Source organism: Pleurodeles waltl, chromosome 1_1, assembly GCF_031143425.1.
Source record: "Pleurodeles waltl isolate 20211129_DDA chromosome 1_1, aPleWal1.hap1.20221129, whole genome shotgun sequence".
In the NCBI taxonomy this organism is placed as follows: domain Eukaryota; kingdom Metazoa; phylum Chordata; class Amphibia; order Caudata; family Salamandridae; genus Pleurodeles; species Pleurodeles waltl.
The window spans coordinates 264,681,467-264,696,683 of NC_090436.1; the positions used below are offsets into that span (position 1 = coordinate 264,681,467).

Here is a 15,217-nt window from a genome sequence, read left to right on the forward strand (position 1 = left end):
CACTCAGAAACAACATAAAAGTAGAAAAGGAATTGCAGGATAAATGTATACCCAAAAAAACAACTGTTTGGGTTTAGTTTTTAAGAAAATGTAAAATGTCCAAGGTAATTGACCAGTCAATGATCAAATGTCCATGCACATCACTGTGCTCAGACTTGACACCTTAACTGCCAGGGAACCTCCACAGGAAAGGTCACCAAGAGGGTAGGCAGGCAGGCACCTCATGGATTGTCTGGTGAGGGGTCGGATTTGGGAGGGGGGTTTTGGGCTTGAAAGGGGTGGTCTTCTTTTTGGAAGGGGTGGGCCTCTTCTTGGGAGGGAGAGGTATGGGTGCATGCAGGGGGGCATGGGAGGCCTTGAAGGCAGAAGGGATGGCCTGGAAGCTGGGTGGGGACCTCTTGGATTTGGGATGGGGGTGGAGGCAACAGGGTAAAGGTCCAGGTCAAACAAAAAACTTTCTGAGGGACACAGGGATGGTCATCATAAGGGAGATCAGAAGGGGGTCTGGATTTGGAGGTAGAGGGAGTGGTTGTAGGCTGAATTGGTGTGGATGTCATGGGTGTGTGCTTCTGGGACGTATGCTGGCCTTTGGATCGGTGAGCGAGAGTGTTTGTGTGTCTTGGGTGTATGGGAGGTGGAGAGGCTTGGGGATGGAGTAGTGGATGTGTGTGTGTCTGTTGGGGTGGTGACTGTGGGTATGCTGAATGGGATGTATGTCTGTGTGTCTGTGTGTCTGTGTGTCTTGCTGTGGTGTCTGCAGATGTGGTGCTTGTGGTGGATATCTGGGGGTCTGCTGGGTGGTGTCTGCAGGTGATGGGTGTGGTGGGTGTGTCACTGACTGTTGGTGTGGTGCCTGTGGGTATGCTTGATATTGTGTGTGTTACGGTGGGGGTGGTGGGAGTGTCCAGGAAAAGTATTACTGTTGTTGAGTCTGTGGGTGGCTGTTCTTTGTATCCATGCCAGTGTGTTTTGTGGTGCGTGTGTTTGTGTGGGTGCCTGTTGAGGTGGATGCTTGTGGATCTGTTGGTAGGTAGGGGTATTTGTCACACACATATTGACCCATAAATAAGAAATGATGCTCCAAAATTCTGCCATGTTGATGAGAAAAGTACAACAGTCTGGAGAAGGTGAAATGGAAATACCCATGTCACACTGCAAGCATATCAACAATGTACACTTCATCAAGTGATATTTGTCCCAGTAGAGTCCAGGGGGTAGTATTAATGTTACTCAGATAGATCACATATGGCATGGAAATAAACACTTTCAATATGCAATATGCAAGGGAGAGAAGTCCCCAAAATACAGAACACAATGAATCAGAAAGTGCCAGTCTAATCACCTTTAATGTCTGGCACCCCTCACAATTACATTTTCCGAGTGCTTCAATAGAAGCCATTAGTCATTTGCATGTTGGAGAGACACAGAAGGTACAAGGGTTTGTAGAAGGCCCTCAACAGGTTGCTCAATGGGATGCTACATCACTGTCCCCATCATGGTTATGCAAACACAGACGTCTGTCTGTGGATGAATGCCTGTACCCAAACACATGTGTCCAAAACATAACTGCAAGTCACTCCATGATGCATCGTAACAGTCACGGCACATACCTTAACCATTACACATGTGCAATATATTTTTCTACCTAATGCTACATCAAGGTCATAGCTATACACATTGTGGCCCTAAACTCTAGGTCTACCTGTCATGTCCCTCATTGCTCATGCCAAATGACAAATTATGATGAATGAGGGAATTTTTGAAACAATATACAATGGTGACACACTCCTCCTGTATGTGGCACAACCTGAAATGTAACCCCATTGTAAATGTACTATTCCACAAACGGTTTTCTATGCACATATACGTGAGTGAATACAGACATCATCCCATCTACATAGGTAGACCATGCATGAAACTGCAGCTTGCAAATGATTCCTAAAGAGAAAGGGACACAGGATGACATGTAGGCACAAGGAATGTTGGTGACAGTGGTGGCACAGAATTCATGTCAATGGACATTTCCCACTTACCAAGGGAATATAGTGATCTATAGCTTCATATAAAAAACATTGTAAGCCCTGTCACATGTATGCTGGGCACCTTCACATAACAGACTGTAGTGAGGCACCAGCACACATCATACACTGAAGAAAACAAGCTTTTGGGTGGCAGATGCCAACATACACATTTACACAGACACAGACCTGGAACACTGAGGAGTAGTGATCTGTTGCATAGAAAATACACACACTACAACAACAAACAGTACATGATTGATAAGTGTACACTGCCATATGTGGTCCTTTCAGAGCAAGTGGTTTGAAGATTCCACCCAGTTTTGTCCTAGGTCCCTGGTACAATAGGCAAGGCGTATCAGTATAAAACACATGAAATCTCTACACAAACAATCTCTCATCTACTGTGTCACTAATGGCTCATCTCTTATTGTTGGGGGAGGGCAGTCAGAACCTCACTCAATCACTTAGCAGTATGACAGGCATGTATATGCCCTGTACTGACCCACTTGAAGCTGCTGTGCTGCCCTCAAACGCTCATCATGCTCTGGATGAACCACCGCCATAATGTGGGACACTAGGGGGTCATGGTTTGATGGTCACCCTGCCACAGTGGGGGGACAGCCCCAGCTGGACCTCCATGATATTTCGGGCCCAGCATCTCAGGCCCTCTCACCTTTTCCTGCAGTGAGTGCTCCATTGACTGTGGACCCCGGGATCGGCACCTTCTTGGCAATGGCTCTCCATGTTCTTTTCTTTTGAAGGGCGTTGACATGCATGGATGCAAAAAACAAATCAAGAGATCATGAACCCAAGTTTAATCACAACTGGTTGAGTCACATATATGTCAGTTACATCAAACTTGAACTTTCCCATTTTGCCAATAAGCCTTAAGTGCGACACATACAAGCCAATAAGTACAGGGCCATAACTACAGGCAAACATTTCCCAATCTGCAGACCAACCCACCACCCTGGTCAGGCCCTACAATGACTAGGCAGGCTTACTGACGTCTTATGGGACATGTTCTAGCAACCTGACTAAGATGTGAGCCACTATGAGACACATCATGACCTCTATGCCTTCTGAAAGAAGCACAAATGGACCACCACATTCACATGCTGTGGGAATGACTCTCTGCATACAGTCCCTACAGGCTACTGCCAGAGTACAACCTCAAACACCACACATGGATGAAAATGAAGGGACTGGCATGGTGGGTAAAGAATGTGTCTAGCCTGTTCACGTGTTGACATTTGTAATAAGAAATGCAGACTCATGCCACTTCAGGGGGTGGGGTTCTGTGTTATGTATCTGTACCACAGAGCATGCTTTTAGACATATGTGTCCATCCTACAGAGGTGGCATCCAACAGACAAAGGCATGCATCGTCCATATCATGGTCTCCCAGGAATCAAACACAATGGCCCTCATTAAGACCCTGGCGGTAAGAACCGCCTACCGCCGTGGCGATGGCCGCCAAAGACCGTCACCGCAGCTACCATCCGTCTGATATATTGTGACCTTAGCCGCAATTCTGCCAGAAGGATGGTGGAATTCCAGCTGCTGTCATGGCGGCAGATGGCAGTAAGGTGGAGCTGCTGCCAGCAGCAGCGCCACGCCAGTAGACCGCCACAGACTGTATCATGACCCATGATACGGCCTGGCAGTGTTCTGCTGATGGACACTGCTGCTGGCAGATGCTGCTGCTGGCAGCAGCGCCCTGTCCCATCTCCTGCCAGAGGACCCCCTGAAATCAGGTAAGCTGGGTTCTCCGACAGGGGAGGGAGTGTTGTGTGTGTATGTGGGGGGGGGTGTGTATGTTTGTGTGTGCGTGAATGCGGGTGTGCGTTGCGTGTGGTATGTGAGGACGTGTGAGTGCGTGTATTGTGTTGTGTGAATGCGTGTGTGTTTGTATGTATGTCAGTGTGTTTGGATGTGTGTGTGAATGGATGTATGCATGAGTGGGTGCATATGGGTATGAGTGTGTGTATGAGTGTGTGTGATGGTGCGTAAGGGTGCGTGTATGTTGGGGGTGGGTCTGGAGAGGGAGGGGGAGTTGGAGTGGTGGAGAAATCTGGGGAAGTGGGAGGGGGCAGGGAAGACCCCTATCAGTAGCAGAAATTTCTGTTACGAGGTTACCCCAGAAGACTCATCAAGGACTCATATAAAAGAGCCAAGTACTACAATAGGGACAGTATGTTCGACAGACAAAACAAAAACTCAAAATCCCAAATGGTAGGTGTAGTTCAACATTCCAATTTAAACGAAAAAATCAGAAAAATAATTCTTGCTAATTGGAATATTCTCAACAGCAATCCCAATCAGGTACCACTGGAACGTCCGCTTTTAGCCTTTTGGAAAAATCTAAATATTTCTAATAAACTAATCAGAGCTTCCTGTCCAAAAAATGAGAGCTTCTGTCAGAAATCTATCTGTGGAAATCAGCTGATCAAAGGTAACCACAAATGTGGTAGTTGCAAGGCCTGTGCTGGGGCCATAGTGGGAGACTCCTTCCAATGGAAACAGAAAACCTATAAGTTTACTGATATGACCAATTGTAGAACAACTAACTGTGTCTATCTGATTTGCTGCCCTTGTCCTCTTGTCTATGTTGGTGAAACAGGCCGAGAGATTAGGCTAAGAATCCTAGAACATATGTCTAATATACGGAATGGTAAGGAAGGTGCTCCGTTAGTCCAACATTGGAAACATCATGGACACAAAGTAGAGGACCTAACTTGGACAGTAGTTGAAAAGATCAAGAGACCCAATCTGACTGAAGGGAACCTAATAAGGAAAAAACGGGAAGTGTATTGGATTTTCATATTGGACAGTTGTGACAGAGGTTTGAACGAATATGTCCCATGGGAAAATGCCATCATTTGATTAGATCAATAAATGCAATATAAAATACTTTTTTAATCCCTTGAATTCATGTCCATATCAACATAACGTTTTTTTTCTTAGTCTTTCCTTCTTCTCTCTCTATTTCCTTCCATTGTCCATATGATAGAGTCTTTTTCACTATATTTTTATTTTCCTTCTCTTTAAATTTCGTCATATAGATAGATCATGATTCTATAATGTTGAGACCAGATTTATTAACATACTTGGGAACCCTATTTGTTTCTTCTGTAATATTCAGTAGCTCAAGATGCTCCATGCTGAGTGCCTATATCGGGCCTTCTTTAGCATACTAAATCAATGATACGAACAGAAATGGTTATTCACTATATTTGGACTACATCGAGGTGATCTAATGGCTGATTCCACCTATATTGACCATTCCAATATGGCGCTGGCTATCCCAGTCTGTTTTGGGCGACCTGAAAGTAGAGATTCGCAACTCCGACTATTCCAATATGGCGCCCGCGAACGCTATGCGCTCTTTGATTCCTGCGCACATTTTAGTGTTTCTTTTCCTATTATCGATGGAACAACGAATATAAAAAGGCTCCTTCTAGTCGGGCGTCCGCACTAGAGACCGAATGTTATTCCTCCTAGACCCCAGGTAAGACGCAATGATCCTTCCTTTTTATGGGGTTATTAGCCTCTAACATTACGATATTTTCTCTAATTAGGCCTATTTACGTTTATCAGTCTCATGTAGAATAACAGCTAAATAGCCTTTCTATTTATTTCCATGTTCCTGTCCCCTTATGAAGATTTTGGTGAAACAATTTTGGGACATATTCGAAGACAAGGAAGTAGTATTTCCTCCTTGGCTTCTGCTATTATGATTCCAGGTAACTACAAGTCTTGTCTATCTAAGAAGCCTCTTTATTCTAGTTTATCTCCGACGTATAATTAGCTCTATCTCAGCGTGGTTTTTTCTTCTCTTCTCCCTGGTCCCAGTCGGTGTAACATTGATCGAAGTCTCTTTCTTTCCATCAGATCCTTGAATCTTTATTGACGGCAAAGGATATCCATTGCTGCTGCCTTGATAATGAAATATTTCCATATTAGAAACTATACCAGACTGCTGTAACAGGTACCCTCTAAAAAAAATAAAAAAATATAAAATAAACAATTAATATTTGCTATTACTAACTTCACAGAACACTTGGGTGCTTTTCGCATAAGTTTGGGGCTAACAAGAGGAACCAATTTATAGTATGGTTTTCCTATATAACATTTTTCTATTAGATCTATCATTCTATAATCAGTTCACTTCTTGGCACCCAATAGCTATACCGATGCATCTTTTAAACAATACATCTTTGTATTGGCATGTCAGTAATCCTTCTCTGAGTATTGTTGACTCTTTAGACTGAGTCTATCTATGCATGGTTTGTTCTCTGGTGGTATGGACTATCACTTCAATTGTCAGTACTCTATTTTTTTAAACTGACTAAGGGTCTCAATATACAAAAGTATATATACTTAAAACAATAAAAAAAGCTGCAATTAGAACTTACTGGTTTACATATCCTATTTTTATAATTATTTTTATTAGATATCATGCGAATTTGTGGCACATACCCAGAATTTGGCACAAGACAGTACTAGAATGTCCGGCTATTGGGACTGCATCAGCAATGGTTTGCAATATTTGGAACTGCCCTGATGAAGGTGACCTCCATAATAGAGGAATACCGAAACGCGCGTAGGCCATAGGTTCCTTTTAAATCTCATTTGAGATTATAATATTATCATATTTCATGGACATTCATTCCTTCCAGATCTAAGTACAAGACAGTTATACCAACATTGTTGGATTTGTATCAATCCTTAAGTCTGTTATGTTGGGGAGCAATATGTAACCTTTGGATTCTATTTGGTTATTGTATTAAGGCCCATATTTATACTTTTTGACGCAAAACTGCGCTAATGCAGTTTTGCGTCAAAACAATTAGCGCCGGCTAACGCCATTCTGAAGCGTCATGCGGGTGCTGTATTTATTGAATGACGTTAGCCGGCGTTAGCCGCCGGCGCCGTCTGGTATGCGTTAAAAAAAACGACGTACACCAGGCAGCGCCGGCGTAGGGGGATATGGGGCTTGGGCGTCAAGAAATGGGGCAAGTCAGGTTGAAGCAATTTTTTTGCCTCAACCCAATTTGCGCCATTTTTTTTCACTCCCAACCCCCATAGAAATGTCTCCTGTCTTAGCAAAGACAGGAGTCATGCCCCTTTGCCCAATGGCCATGCCCAGGGGACTTCTGTCCCCTGGGCATGGTCATTGGGCATAGTGGCATGTAGGGGGGCACAACTCAGGCCCCCCATGCCACAAAAAAAAAAACACTTACCTGAACTTACCTTAATGTCCCTGGGATGGGTCCCTCCAGCCTTGGGTGTCCTCCTGGGGTGGGCAAGGGTGACAGGGGGGGTCCCTGGGGGCATGGGAGGGCACCTCTGGGCTCCTTCAGAGCCCACAGGTCCCTTAACGCCTGCCTTTTGCAGGCGCTAAAAAACGGCGCAAAAGCGGCCGTACGTCATTTTTTTTGACCCGCCCACTCCCAGGTGTGAATTTTGCCCGGGAGTATAAATCCGACGCACATGCCTCGGAGTCGATTTTTTAGACGGGAACGCCTACCTTGCATATAATTAACGCAAAGTAGGTGTCCACGCTAAAAAATGACGCTAACTCCATGGACTTTGGCGCTAGACGCGTCTAACGCCAAAGTATAAATATGGAGTTAGTTTTGCGTCGGAATTGCGTCAAAAAAAACGACGCAATTCTGGCACAAACGGAGTATAAATATGCCCCTAAGTGTATGATATTAGGATTATTATATTGCCATTTTTGTAACTTTTGCACTTTGTACTTTTTGAGGTTTTAGCCCGGTATGAATGTGGAATGACTGAATTGGGTGAATGTTAACGTCCTTCTTTTTGTATCTGGTTTTATATCTTTAGTATGTTGTAAATGAACTGAATAAAAATATATATTGTTGATAGATCTTCTATCCTGTTAGCCTACTCTGTTTGTAGCCCAAACCGTACATTTAAAAACTGTTGTTGTATATGACATACAAAATTATGGATATTGATATTTTTTGCGATACGGCATTTGAGGAATATCATTCTCATGATCAATTTTTGTGGTTCATAATTTAGTTTTACTCTTCACTAATAGTGCCTACTGCCATGGTTTTCGTGGCGGTAAGGAGGCCACGAAAACCATGGCGGTAGGCGGGGTCATAATCCCACGGGCGGGCTAGTGATGGCCACCTGGCTGGAGATTGAAGTTTTCAGCCCGGCTGCTGTCACCGCCATGATGGACGGAGTGGTACATTGGTGGTTTGGCTTGAGCCAAACCACCAATGTCATATTGGGGGAAAGCACTGCCAGCCTGTTGGAAGTACTTTTCTCCATAATACCGCCGTCTGCTAGGGTCATAATGAGGGCCAATGTCTGCATTGTGGAAATGTCAGTTATGAAATGAGCATGCACAGGACAAAAATGACTTGTATGACAAAAGGGCTGTGGAAAAAAGGGGCCTGTCAGGAGTCAGAGGCACACATTGACAATGATGCTAAGTGAACATCTGTCACAGATCAGTAACCCATACCTTTACCCATTCACAATCTAATCAAAGGAATGGGCCACTCTGGGCAGCATATTATAACAGAGCCCAATATTGACCACATGACAGGATCTGCAGGGGTACAGGGAGTGGGCACAGCATCACAGTTGCACAGCCACAGTGACCCCTCCCCAGTCTAGACTAAGACCTAAACTGGGAGATACATGTGACAGGTTCTGGTCTCTGCTGAGCAGACATAACCTATATGACACCACATTCCCATCACTACCATGCATAATAGTACATCATGCAGCCAAAAGCAAATTGGCATGTGGTGTCTCTGCCAACCTGAAGGGCAGGGAGGATGGTGCCATGTCTTACAAGCAACAGTCTAGCAAGAGCAGATGGATGAAGAAATCTCTGTGGGAACATACACATGGCTCACATTACTCAGAACTGACATCTACAACATGCATACTCAGCTCATGCTGTCCTGTACATACTTATTGTCTCACATATACAACATTCATGAGGAAAGAGATGCCAATGGATGGCGGTAATGTTGCCTAGTTCTGTGCATCCAACACAAGCTGGATCAGTTAACAAAAAAACGCATAAACCACACAGTGAATGCACTCAACATATGGCACTGGCCACCATTACCTGCACATTGATTCTCCCATTGATGCCACACTGGCACATGACTATTAAATTTGGCACACATGGGTACAGTCTAGCCTATGAGGAGGGAAAGGATGGTGAAGTATAGAGAAAACTGTGCACATGAGGCACTTACCTGCTTCTCTGGTGCACCATAGAACTGTCCATAAAGGGGTAGGACCTCAGTCAATAGCCTCTCCAACTCCTCTGGTGATAAGGCAGGGACCCTATCACCTGGTGGATATGGCATGATTCCTCCAGGGGGGGAAACACAGCAGCTCGGTAGTGGAGGTGTTGCTGACAGCAGGGTCAGGAGTCAAGTGAGGGATTTTGCAGAACATGGTGGTCAGGGCTCACGACTGCCACTGGCAACAGTCTTAGCCTATGGCTGTGTCCGCCACGGTTGCAACGGCCTACCACCATGACGACTTCTGCCAGCGGTTGCAGGCGGTGCCTAATGTCCAGTGGAATAGGTCAGGCAGCCACCATTTTAGAGGGCTTAAGTGTGGGATTGGGCTTTAATAATTGCGTCACACCTAAGAAAATATTGTTTTGAGCACAAACATCTGCTTGTCCTGTCCTGTCATTTTGGTCCTACTACTCAAACCCCATTGTAATATGTTGCAGGGCACAGATGGCAATTTACAGTGCGTACAGTCCACACCGGTTAAAGGTCATTTTTGTGCTCCAGACATCCAGTCACATTCCAAGTGACATCTGTGATGTACAATTTTGATTTAGGTCCAAGGGGGTAACATGTGACCCTTGTGTCATTAGCAGCTGTGATGTGTACTGTTTGCCATGTCTATCCCTTCTAAACTGTCTTGTCACATGTTATCCTTGGCATGCATCATGTATGTTGATGTAGACACAATGACTAATAACAGAACACATTTTTTGTCATATACAGGTACCCTGGGAGAAGGAGGATGCAACAACCACTTGTCTACCGTCCACTGCCAGACCTTCAGACCATGTAAGAAAGACACCTAATCCCCCTTTACCATCTGAATAGGCAAACAATAGTGGACTTTTGTCATCAGTTAGAGCCAGATCTGATGCCAGCTATTAGTTATCCAACCAGCATAACACCCATTGTACAAGTCATGTCAGTGTTGCACTTCCTAGCCACAGGGTCCTTCCAACATACAGTGGCCCTAACTGGTAGTATGTCCCAAACTATGTTCAGCCTGGTGTTGAAGGATGTCCTCTCAGCAATGTTGAAATACATTGACAGCTATATCCAGTTTTGCCCGATGTGAGGATTTAGCCCATGTGAAGGCTGACTTTTATGATTTTGCACATATCCCACATGTCGTGGTGGTCATTGAGGGCACACATGTTGGCTTGGATCCACTGCACGCCAGTGAACATGCCAGTGAACAAGTATACCGCAACAGAATGAACTTCCATTCCATCAATGTCCAGGTTGTATGTTTGGCAGACCTATACATTTCACAGGTCGGTTCCCATTATCCTGCGTCAGTCCATGATGCCCTCATTATGTGCAACAGCACTGTCCCCTAGCTCACGTTACAACTGTACCCAGAGAGGGCCTGACTGGTTGGTAAGTCACATCTGTCCTGTTTGTGTTTGTGCAATGTCTGGTGTGGCATTTCTGAGACAAGGTACTCATAGTTGCACATATGTCCCATTAGTTAACTGCAGACTCTGCACCTCCAAACCGTCCTTGGTTGTTGACGCCAATCAGGAATCCAACTATGCCGGGGGAAGTCCCCTTCCATGAGGCCCATTCAAGAACGAGGCAGGTAGTAGAGCGGGCTTTTGGGCTCCTGAAGGCCAGATTTAGTTGTCTTGACCACACTGGTAGAGCCCTCCTATAATCACCTGGTAAAGTGTTAATTATTGTGGCCTGCATGTTCCACAACATTGCCCTGCGGAGGAATATCCCTTACATCCCAGAGGTGGAGCCTGCAGTGCCCCCGGGTGAGCCTCCTGAAATGGAAAGTGAGGATGACAGTGGTGAAGAGGAAGGAGCTGATTTGTGGGAAGATCTCATCAACAACTCCTTTTCTTGAGTGTATGTCATGTGATGTAATGACTGTAGAAAGAACTATAGTTGTCAGAATGTGTGGAGTAGAGTGTTTTGTTAAAACACTGAGGAGCTAATGCTCTGCAATAGTCAGCCAAAGGGTGCTTGAAGAGTTAGCCTTTGACATATCCCCACCTTGATGTAGCTGCTGTGTTTGTGTCAGTCTCATGCAATGTGACTTCATTTCCAGAGGTTTGCTCTGCGTTTTGTGTAATAGTTATTTTTTCAGATCTATCCTCCTTGATTGTCTTTGTACAGGTACCATCACACAATGCCCTTGTGAGCATTTAAAAGATGTTACATTGGCAGGGGATGTTATGACATGGGAAGTGAACATGGATTGTTCCAGGTAATTTACATCACAGATTTGAGGTGTATGAGACCTGTGCTGAGGCAGCTACAACAGTGTTTAGGTAGAAGGTCAGCAGTGCACAATATATTTGTTTATTGTGCTGTGTTGGGCCGATTGTATCATGCGTGTGATCATGTGGGCATGAATTATATTGTCATAAAGTGCAAGCCAGGCTGTCACTCTTCATATAGGGTTAACACTCTTCTTGTATGACCTGTATGTAGCTGTATATATATTTTGTTAATGGAGGGGCGCTGTGCCTGTGCCACTACACCAACATATGTTTGTCATGCCACAAGATGCATGGTCATTGGATTATGGTGGACCTGTGATCAGGGACTGTTGTACTGCCCTCTGTCTCTTTCTTGATTTATGTGATGTTAGAATATTTGTTTTTGGTACGTGATAAGGTTCAAGCTGATGACACCACTCACTTCTCTGTTTACCTATTCCAGAGGACAATGTCTGACAAGACCCTTCCTTCAGTGATCTGGGGGACTGTACCTCTGGATCTCTACCTTGACACAATTAGAGTCAGCCATTCATGGCTAGGACAGTCCTGACATATGGACAGCCTATGTGCAAAAAATGTTTTGGTATGACCAGACACTTGTACCAATGTGTTTGTGTGTGTTGATTGCAATCCTTAGCAGGACACTGTACATGTAACACACCCCTCCTTGCACTAGTATAATGTGTCTATCATTTTCTTCACATGGTCTTACATCTCTACAATGGAACAATTGAAACAGAATCAAGCAGGCACAAACTTTGTGATAGATGGTATTTATTGTAAATGTGTGCATAGAATAAAAATAAGGGACATGACGGAACAGAAAAGTGAAGGGTTCAGTCATGGTGGATGAAATCATTGTAGTAGATGCCACAGCATTGGAAGTCCAAAGTCCAGTGTACTCCTCCCATAGAAAATGGAATGTGCTTGAAGAACAGTCAATAAAGTGAATATGTGGCACACAAAGGAGTTTCTTCAGGAAGTGGTCACTTGCTAGCAGTGGTCAGTGTATGGCCATCTGCACCTCCTTGATTTTTAGCAAGATGTACCCACCTGCATGGGGGAGGGTTGCTGATACAGAGGCAGGGGCATCAGGGGCAGGTTCTTCTCCTGACAGGGTCTCCCTTCCATTGGCTGGCACAGATGAAGAAGGGCGTATCTTTTCTGTGCTCGAGGAATGGGTAGAATGTTGCTGATATCAGTGATAAGGGGACTGCTAGTGTCCCTTAACACCCCCATTAGGGAGACCCGGTTGGTATTGGTGGCCCCCCACTGTTGAAGCATATGGCTGTCCCTCTGGAGCCGCTTCATCTCCCAGAGTTCAGAAAGAACCAAGTCCATCATGCCTTGGGCATTATGATAGACTCCCAAGATGTGGCTTTATGGTGTTCTGACCAGGAGCATCCCCAGTGGTCTCACCATGGTGGCCCTCCCTCCCACACACCCTACACCCACGGGTCTGTGCCCTTGCCACTGGGTTCTCCCTACTACTGGTTCCAGGACCATCATTGTCAAAGGTATTGTGCTGCGACTCAGAATCCTGGACTGGGGGCACAAGATGGTTGCCACAATCCTAGGGACACAGGTTGAGAGGCAAATTGCTGCCCTTGGGGTTGAGGCAACTGGGCTGGGGGGTGTTGATGTGGCCATGGTGAGACTCACTGTAGGGGGTCTGACCAGGATGTCCAGATGGGCATGTACCATCCTCTACATCCAGATGTACAAGAGTGTCATCTTCACTGAGGGCTTCATCCATGGGGGTAGTGGCAGTCTCTTCTGTGAGCTCTGTGGGACCAGTGGCAGCTCGATCTATTGATGTGATCGATACAATGTTACTGGTTGTATTGTGACATCTACCTCCAAAGGTTTACAGTGATATTCTGCACAGCCTGTGTACATAGCTGATTTGCAGGTTATCCTATTGTGGCAGGTACCACGCTATTGGTTGTATTGTCCTGACATTTGTGAAGCATGTCAATTCCATTTGAGTCAAGCAGCTGCTGAATTTAGCTGTTCATTAGCACTTGGGATGGTGGGTAGAGAAATACATGTTGCCACCAGTGCAGGAAAAACAGTGGCTGGACAGGATGTGGCTTAGACCCTTTTGAGGCCTCATTGATTGTTATGCAGGATGACCCAGGAGTTGGTTATATATGTGATTGGAGTCATCACATGGTCAATGCATTGTGAATGTGTCTGCAGCCAATACCATTCTGGTGATGCATCTTGAGGGCTTGTTGTTCATTTAACATCGCACGAACCCACCACATCAACATGGTTTCCTACGCAGACGACACTCGGCTCATCCTCTCCCTCACGAAAGACCCTACAACGGCAAAGAACAACCTCCACAACGGACTTCACGCCATCGCCAGCTGGATGGAATCAAGCCACCTCAAGTTAAACACAGACAAGACACAAATCCTGATCTTTGGCACAACCCCTCAACTTGGAATGACTCCTGGTGGCCCACCTCCCTAGCAACCGGGCCCTCACCCACCACCCACGCATGCAACCTAGGCTTCATCTTGGATTCCACACTCAGCATGACTCAGCAGGTCAATGCCATCTCCTATTCCTGCTACAACACTCTGCATGCTCAGCAATATCTTCAAGTGGATTCCAGTCGAAACCAGGAAAACTGTCACCCACGCCCTGGTCAGCAGTCGATTGGACTACGGAAGCACCCTATATGCAGCAATAACAACCAAACTCCTAACAAAGCTGCAAAGAATCCAGAACACATCCGCCCGCCTCATTCTGGACATCCCACGCCGCAACCACATTTCCCCCCACCTCAGAGACCTTCACTGGCTACCAGTATCAAAGAGGATCACCTTCAAACTCCTCATCCACGCACACAAGGCCCTCCACAACACAGGCCCAACCTACCTCAATGACAGACTCACCTTCCACACCCCCACCCGCAATCTTCGCTCCACCAGTCTCGCCCTCACCTCCATCCCCCTCATCCGCCACACCACCGCTGGGGAAGATCCTTCTCTCACCTAGCCGCCAAGACCTGGAACTCCCTACCGCTCCACCTTTGCCAGACTTAAGACCTCTTGACATTCAGGAAACGCCTCAAGACGTGGCTCTACGACCAGTAGCTCCCCCCCCACCCCCAGCACCTTGAGACCCTAATGGGTGATTAGTGCGCTCTACAAATCCTTGATTGATTGATTTATGTTGCACACTGGGTTAGCTGTCCCTCCTGTCCTCAATATTTTCATCTTGGCTTAGCAATTCAAGTTTGAGCTAGGTGGCCTGCCACATCTGAGATGAACATGATCTATTTCTTGGCCCCTCTCAGGTGAGTAAACAACATTTGAGAGTGATTAGGCAAGGGTTTTAGGTGACCACTGTTCCGCTATTTGGAGTCACTTGAACAGTGCTTCCTGGGAGTTACATTCAGGTCACTCCCTTAGTTCCCAAAACTAGACAAATGTTATTCTCCCAGGTGAATAAATGTCCTTTGGGAGTTCACCAACAGATGCATTCAGGCAAGTATACACTGGGCTGGTGACTGGAGCAAAACAGGGAGCATTGGGCTTTACATTCGGGTCACTCCCAAAAGTTCCCAACGCTAGCCAAATGTGATACTCCCAGGAGAGTGAACTTCCATTGTGAGTCAATGAACAAGGATAGTTGG

The 15,217-nt window shown here is 45.7% G+C and overlaps 1 long non-coding RNA gene across 2 annotated transcripts in view; it reads left to right on the forward strand.

The window, feature by feature from the left end:
- Positions 1-5,382: 5,382 nt before the first annotated feature.
- Positions 5,383-15,217, forward strand: part of LOC138283649 (uncharacterized) — a 69,613-nt gene continuing 59,778 nt past the window's right edge. The window contains exons 1-4 of one of the 2 annotated variants that reach the window (XR_011201284.1): positions 5,383-5,532; positions 5,687-5,767; positions 5,916-6,012; positions 10,058-10,123. This is a non-coding gene — a long non-coding RNA (uncharacterized lncRNA). The remainder of the gene's footprint in view (positions 5,533-5,686; positions 5,768-5,915; positions 6,013-10,057; positions 10,124-15,217) is intronic. The other variant, XR_011201286.1, reaches the window with a different exon arrangement.